The sequence below is a fragment of the Tupaia chinensis genome, unplaced genomic scaffold, assembly GCF_000334495.1.
Source record: "Tupaia chinensis unplaced genomic scaffold, TupChi_1.0 Scaffold000077_1, whole genome shotgun sequence".
Classification (NCBI taxonomy): Eukaryota; Metazoa; Chordata; class Mammalia; order Scandentia; family Tupaiidae; genus Tupaia; species Tupaia belangeri.
Window position 1 is genome coordinate 21,079 of NW_006159538.1, and position 8,640 is coordinate 29,718.

General features: G+C 41.1%; 1 pseudogene; it reads left to right on the forward strand.

Moving 5' to 3' along the window:
* The first annotated feature begins 6,897 nt into the window (after window positions 1-6,897).
* Window positions 6,898-7,907, forward strand: LOC102488469 (mas-related G-protein coupled receptor member X2-like; annotated as a pseudogene).
* Window positions 7,908-8,640: the final 733 nt, after the last annotated feature.

Here is an 8,640-nt window from a genome sequence, read left to right on the forward strand (position 1 = left end):
TCCACTACAAATACAGTGCATATCAGTCAAGACAAAGCCATTACCATATACATTATCACCAGCAAATAATTTTTCTTTTTTGTGTCTTTTAAAGGTATTATTTTTTCCCTCTGTTCCCCACTCTTTCTTGCCCTATTACTCATCCCCATTTACCCCTATCCTTATTATCTGTAGTATCTGTAGTTGCCTTCCCTGCTACTACACCTTCCAATCTTAGTTTCTGCTAGAGTGCAGACATTGAGTATATATTGAGTGGGGACATACAAAATATGTCTGTCATAGTCTGGCTTGCTTTGCTTAGTATTCAGTCTTTCATATTTGTTCTTTTTATATAATGTCAAGGTCTCATTTTTTTTTTTTAATGGCTGAGTAGTATATAGAGTATATATGCCACATTTTTTTCAATCCACACTCTGCAAAATAGGATACTAAGGCTAGTTCTTTCCCCTACGGCTCTTAGAAAAAAAAAAAAAGGGACAATTCCTGGTAAACTCTCCACCAGCTGCTCTAACTCCACATCTGAGCAAGTCCTCTCTCTGCAGCTGAAATCTGCATGAACCTTGTTTATATTCTAACCTCTGCACTGCTCTGTCTCCTCCATAGACTCCTCTCACACAAAAGCTTTTGTCAGCAAAGGAAACTGTACTAAAGATACTATAGGAGAGGGAATGGAATAGGTTCATATTGTAAAGATCACAGCACACCTCTGAAAAGTCTTCCATAAATATTTCCATACTTCAAATTCCTCTTTCGGTGGCATTTACACCTCACTCTCGTTTACTCCTCCCTCTTCTGCTGAGCAACTCAGCTCACACCCAAACTCTCCACCCTGTATACCAGAAGGCTTCTACATGCTCAGCAAATTCTTACTGAGTCCTCACTTCAAAGGTACAGTAGTAGACAACCTGAGTTTTTTGAGCATCTATGTATAATTCTCTAAACACCTACAAGTTCCATAAAAAAAAAATGTACGAATGAAATTTTGTTTCATTATATGTGTGTGTTCAAATGCCCTGAACTTTGTTTTTATTTTTGCTTTAAATTTAACCCAGATATACCTCTACTATTAGATTGCTAATTTACACACGCACTGTGCTGCATGCAGAAGTAAGCATTGCATGGAAAAAGCACTGTTGTCTACAGTGGCCGTCACACTGAGCCATCTGTACTCCATCAAATTCAGCCAACATCACACCTATTTTAGAAGAAGATTCCATCCCCCTAATGTCACTAAGACATAATCTTTCTCATTAATGAATGGAACCCTCTTAGTCATAGGCATGCCATGATGCCCTCCCTATCTTTCTGAATTCCTGTAACATAGAGAGTTCTGGCCCATATAGAGTAATACCTGGGTCCATAACTTAGCTTGTCAAGTGGAATTTTCGAACCATAGAGTACTCTCATGTCAGTAGAGGACCTGAGTTCAAGGACAGAGGCACAGGGTATAGAGCCAATAAGGGCTGAGTTTGAATCCTGGTTTTGGGACTGTGCATCTGTTGATAGGTTGCTTAACTCTGCAATCTGTTTTCCTTCTCTGCAGAACAGGGACACATAACAGGATGTGAAAATAAGACACATAGCAGGGGCATACAGTATGTCCCTGAGAATCCATGTTCATATATCAGATTCTAAAGTCTTGATTTTGTTCTCAGGAGCACCAGTGCAGTATCTGTATGCCTGGAGAATGTGATTTATGTCAGATATTTGACAACGTGATATTCACACGGCTGACTGTGTTATTGTGGTTCTCCTCGAGTCTAACCTGGCCCTGGTGATCAGGATCCTCTGTAGCTCATGACATATGCCACTGACCAGGCTGTATGTGACCATCCTACTCTCAGTGCTGACCTTCCTCCTTTTTGGCCTGTCGTTCAGCATTCATTGGTTCCTTTTTTTTTTTTTTTGGAGAGGTTTTTGCTATAGGGCGCATGCGCTCGCCAGACAGACAGAGAGAGACATAGAGACAGAAAGCGAGAAATCACCCCCCAGGGGAGATGGTCACGCCACAATCCCTTCTCCTCCATTCTCCTCTCAGGATCTTGGGCATGCATGCACACGCGCCCGGCGTGAGTTTTAAGCCACCGGGTCCGGGATGTGAACCACGGTCGACTATGTGGGAGTCCAGCGACATAGCCATTACGCTAACTGCTGGTTCCCCATTGGTTCCTTTTGATCTGGATTCACCATTCATATTATGAAATTCCTTGTCTTGTTTCTCACATTCTGGCCTGTGTTAACAGCTTTGCCAATCCCATTATTCATTACTTTGTTGGATCCTTTAGGCAGTGGAGGGGCCGTAGCCTCAAACTGGTTCTCCAGAGGGCTTTGCAGGACACTCCTGAGACGAGTGAATGTGTGGAGGCAGCTTTCAGTGGGGAACCCCGGGGATATCTGAAAGCAGACTGGGAGAGTGACGAAGAGCTCCTAACCTGGTCAGTAGGTTGTGACTGAGAGTTAACCTTTCCTGCCAGGCTTGACAATGATCTGCTCTTCTCCCAGCCTCATGCCTCTGAAATGCCCAGTGCTTCCACAGTACATTCAAAGAGATTTCTTTTAACCTATTTCTTTTTTCTTTTCTTAGATAAAACCATCTGAAATAAGAAAATCTCTTTCCTTCTTAACAATACCAATGAATTAATCCTGTTGTCTGCCTCTAAATATTTCATATTAAATGCTCCTCCATTTTTGTTGTAATTGAAAGAATTCCCATCAATAGCCATAAACCTATTATTTATTACTTTTTTCCTACTTGAGAGTATAGAAAAAAATCTGTTCCTCATTTTTGTTGTCAGTTGTTCCCCTGACAATCTTGTTTGGTTCTATCATTGGGTCATTGCTATAGTTAGAAATCTTGGTTCTAAATAAACGAGCCTTGTTACTTGTGACTCTGAGTTCTGTGGGATTGGGGAAAATAAAGTCCTCAGAGGGAGACTGTCTTTCTGCATAAGGATAGCTCAAGAAATTGAGATTATGAAAAGTCCTTTGGTGGCATTTATCAGTGGCATGGTGACCAGGTGGCTGTGTATAATAGTAGGAATACCATGGCCTTTGCCATTGATAAATGATAAGTGGTTATATAGTTCTTTCCACAATCGTTATAAAGTCTAGATAAAAAGTTTATTTCTAAAAGAGACTGCTATACTAAATAAAAAAGAAGAGTGGGAGAATGAAGAGAAGAAGGTTGCTGACTAGTCTGCTTACTGGTTACTCCATGATGACTATAAGGCATGGCTGACATCAAGACATTCTTTCTCAGGATAATTCCAGAATTGCTGTCTCTCTTAGGGCTGATGACACATCTTTCTGAATGGATAACTACCCACTACCATAATCAACTTCAGATGGTTTCTACTAATAAACGTTTACCCAGCCCTGTCCCTTAAGACCGTCCTCTGTGACTTTCTTTTAATATAAACACGTTCCTAGCAACTTTTATGTAGTATATCTCTTTTAACTGAAAAATCTTGCTTTCTCAGGATGAGCAGAAATGTTTGTTATCTTCCTCTGGTTCTGCTGCTGCTGGTTCTAACTACATGACATAGGTTCTGACCTTTATTTTATGCCAGATAGCAAGACCAATACAAACCCTTTTTGTAACTTTTTCTTGCAGTTGTTATTTTTTGGTAAAAAAAAAAAAAGAAAAAAGAAAAAAGAAAAAAAGAAAAGAAAAGAAAAAATGCCCATCTGTCATACCAGTTGAAATCCTGGGAGTCAGAGCACCTCTGTTCTCAAGCAGACCCCATGCCCATCCTAGGAAACTCTGGCAGATAGTGTGGCTATTGAATGGCTAAATCAAAATTTTATGTTGTTAGTGGTCTATCCCAAATAGCAGGGTTGGGCTTTAGACATGAATTGAAGGTAACTCCCAGTGTTAGTCAGGCAGCCCAGAAGTTCCTGTCTCTGAACTGTGACTGTAATCACATGAACATAGGCTCTTCTCACCTGTGTGGCAGCAACCTGGGTGTAGGCGAGGCTGCTCTGATGCATGGAGGTGCGGTAAGCACTGGACACCAATACCATCAATACACAGCTGCTGTCTATAAAAATAGGTGCAATTTGGTTTCTGTTTTTCAGGAGCCTATATTCAAAGAGAGCCTATATTCTGCTCAGGCCCACAATACTGGTGCCATTGGGTCTTAATCCTTCTGTGTGTAGGCCTGAGATAGGGAGCAGAGAAGGACAATATTTTGTTAGTAAGAGTATATATGGTGGTAAGTTAGTCAGGAAATGCTTTTTGAAATACTAGAAATTTAGAATGATGACTCTACAATTTATCACTCAAGTGGAGGAGGGACTAGAATGGCTGCTGTCAGAAACTCACATGACCTGCTGGAGTAACAAGGATGTCAGGGCAGTGGCAAAAATGGGGCAGGCATTATGAGTCATCTCATTTGACCACTGAGGCCTAGTTAACAGTGAAATGAAAGAAAGGAAATTGGAGGAGGAAGTACAATTGGAAAAAGACTGTCCACACCCCTATTGGTTTCTGGTTTTGTGGATAAACTTAAGATTCAAAATGCTCAGTAGTGATAGGAGAGGAGAAAAATATATACTCTTCCATTTGCAGCTAGACATCTTGTGCAGCACCAATGAAAGTTCATCAAGTACAGAAGGAAAATAATGGACCCTGGTTCAGGAGATGCCAACCACCTGGGAACATATATCAGCAAGATTATTAGACCTACCCATCAGGAACATTTAAGATCATGCCAGGAGAAAGATTAGCACAATGGGAATCTAAGAATAGAGGAAGATATGGTTAGATGTAAAATAAGAACGTTTAAATGAAATCTAAGTCACTAGCAGGTACACATGCATAGTGGTGGGGAAACTGAAACACTGAGAGAAATAATGATTTTTAGCCAGTAATGAGCCTGTAAAGATGAATAACATTACTTCTTTCCCAGCCTTAAGAAATGGGGCAGGGGATATAAAAATTGCATATACAAGAGGGGGCTCTTCCCTCTGCTGAACAGGAGATCAGTCCCCATGATGCTGATAATGTCCGGGGAACAATAACCTTACAGTAGGTAGTATTATGGCAAAGAGAGAGCCCTAGAAAAATGAAGGCTAATCCAATTTAAATTCCCACCAGCAGCATAGGAGAGTTCCCCTTTCATCACATGCCTGCCAGCACTTACTTCACTTACTTTTTTTTTTTTTTTTTAAATCCTAGTCATTCTGACTGGGGTTAAGTGGTATCTCACCCGCCACTGTGGAGAACAATATGGAGTTCCTCAAAGATCTACAAATAGAACTACCATATGATCCAGCAATCCCACTCCTTGGTATCTACCCAAAGGATAGAAGAATTCTTCATTGGAAAAGTGTTTGCGCATCGATGTTTATTGTGGCATCATTTATAATTGCTAAGTCATGGAACCAACCCAAATGCCCATGAACAGATGAATGGATTGAAAAACTGTGGCACATATACTTTATGGAATACTATTCAGCCATAAAAAACAACAAGACCCCCGACTTTTGACAAAAAGTGGATGAATATGGAAGATTTACTGCTGAGTGAAGCAAGCCAGGCTATGAAGGAGAGACAATATATGTCCCCACTTAATATATATGGAGTGTCCGCACTCTATGACCAAAACTGAATGACTAAAGGATAGAGAAACATAGTAAATGGTTGTGAAAATCAGATATAGTGTGGGAAGAGGGTGGGTGAAGAAGTAGAGTCTGAGGAAGGACATTAAGGAGAAAAATAGAGAGGCAAAGCATTAATGGGACAAGGAAAGGTTATTATCTGAAGATAACTTTATAGTATTATCAGCTGGACTGGAGAGAAATGTACACATGTTGGAATATTCATTTTGCAAGCTAAATAACATGATTGAATGTATAAAAGAACTTGAAATAAATAAAAAAACACTAAAAAAATGAAGTATCTGTCACATTCAATAAACTGAAGCATAATAAAACAGGGTAGACCTGTAGTTATTTGTAATAACTACTACCATTACTTACTATTATATAATAGCCATTTAGAAACTATTATACAATAACTACTACAAATACAATAAGTAGTTTTTTCAAAAATACAGTGTTTTCCATAGACAGGAAAATAACAAATTAAACTTTCTCCACCACTATGCATGTGTACCTGCTAGTGACTTAGGTTTCATTTAAACTGTCTTCTTTTACATCTCACCATATCTTCCTCTATTCTTAGATTAGCTATTCATTCATACATTCCCTCATTTGTTGATTAAAATTTTATTGAAACCCATGGTTCCACAACATGAAGCTAGATACTAAGGATACTGCAATGGATGAGAGAAAGAGATTCTGCCCTCAGGTTAACCACTAAGCCATTTCTAGTCCAGAAGACCTGGCTACCCTCACACCTGTTCTTACAGGAGGGCACATTCCCTTCACAACCCTAAGTCATAATCTCCTTTCTTGCTGGAGGAAGGACCATTCCCAGTCACTGAGAGTGGCTATAGACAATTCCTGGGACTTCTGACTTTTCTGCCCCTGACAGGAAAAACTGTCCCAGAAAAGAAGGTGTGCCAGACTCAAGGCTCTGTCTCTGTTCCACATGGCCTGCCTTCTCCTGCTTGCTTCAGATAAGACATGGTCAGGAAGAGTGTGTAGGTTGATAAGACCTTAGAATAGATGACCTGCATTGGAATAGAGAGAGCCCAGGCTATAGAGCCATCGGATAGTAGTTTGAATCAAGGGCCCAGAACTCTCTACCTTGCAAGAGGGTAAAATCTTCACAACCCTGTTACCCTCCACTGTAACACAGGGGCAGAACTTCCTACACTGCAGGGTTGTCCTGAGAATCAGTGATCCTATGGGAATTGTGTAACTTTTTGTGTTTCCAGGGACAACAGCAAAAGATTTACAAGCCTGAATCCAAACATCCCGGCCTGGAGGATGGGACACCTACCACTGACTGGAAGTGAAAAGAACCTTCTTCGACCATGTGACCTGAGCTCTTTGATTCCGCATGTGCTGACCATCATCATTGCCCTCTTTGGGCTGGCTAGAAATGCAGTGGTGCTCTGGCTCCTGGTCTTCTGCATGAGCTAGAACATCTTCTCTGTATATCCTGAACTTGGCTGGGGCCGTCTTCCTCTTCCTGGTCTGCCACATCACAGATTCCCTGGAGGAACTCATCAATATCTTCCATCCTATGTCTTCTCCAATCCTATGCTTCTAAACCACTGTGCTGATCTTTTCCTACATAGGAGGCCTGAGCATACTTAGCACCATCAGCACTGAGCACTGCCTGTCCACCCTTTTCCCCATCTGGTACTGCTGCCACCGGCCAAGGCACCTGTCAGGTGTCATGTGTGCCTTTCTCTGGGTCCTGTCCCTGCTGATGAGCGTCCTAAACAAATACTACTGTGACTTCCTGTTTAGTAAATTTCAAGATGGCTTGTGTCAAGCATCTTACTTCTCCAATGCCACATGGCTGATTATTTTATTTGTGGTTCTGTCTGTCTCCAGCCTGGTCTTGCTGGCCAGATTCCTGTGTGGTTCTTGGCAGGTGCCCATGACCAGGCTGTATGTGACCATCCTGATCATGGTGCTGGTCTTCCTCTTCTGTGGCCTACCCTTTGGCATCCGTTGTCCTGCTAATCATGATTCAGAATAACTTTGATGCTTTCACTTGCCATACTTATACAGTTTCTGTTGTCTTGTCCTGTGCTAACAGCAGTGCCAACCCCATCATTTACTTCTTTGTTGGCTCTCTTAGACAGCAGGGAAGTGGCAAACCTTCAAGAAGCTTCTCCAGAGGGCTCTGCAGGACACTCCTGAGGCTGATCACTGTGGAGGCAGCCCTCCTCAGGAAACCCTAGAGCTGTCAGAAAGTAGACTGGGGCCATGATGAAGAACTTCAGCCCTGGTCCTTCACTTACGACTTTACTAGTCAACACTTCCCTGCCACGTGGACAATTACATGCCTTATGCTTCTGAAATATATCATTTGTCCTCTAATGTCTTCAAACAGATATTTAAGCTTGGGTTTTCTTTCTTTTTTTTTTTTTTCTAGAGAAAGCATCTGTCTAAAAGTGGAATATCTCCATGTTGCTTTATATTACTAATAAATTTTTTGTGTTATCTTTCTCTGCATCTTTCTTATTGAATGCTTTTCTTTTTAATTTGCATTACAATGAAAAGAATCCCTGTTCTAAACTAGAAACCTATTGTTTATTCTATTGTTTATTATTGTGTTCTACTGAGATTATAAGAAAAAGAAAGCCCTTATATTTCTCTCAGTCTATATTAGTCTGATACAGTTTGCTCTGTGATAAGGGCCATTGTTTCGTATGGAAAGGTTGGTTCCGTATAGGTTCTATGATTTCTAAATCTCTTTGGGTTCTCTGATATTGGGAAAATAATTTTCTTAGAAAGAGACTGTCTACCTTTATTAATACAGCCTAAGAAATTGAGTTTAAGGGACCAGCAGTTAGCATAATGGCTATGTTGCTGGACTCCCATGTAGTAGACCGCAGTTCACGTCCTGGACCGGTGGCTTAAAACTCATGCCAGGCGCATGTGCGTGCGTGCCAGAGATCCCGAGAGAAGAATGGAGGAGAAGGGATTGTGGCGTGGCCATCCCCCCTGGGGAGTGATTTCTCGCTTTCTGTCTCTCTCTTTCTGTCTGTCTGT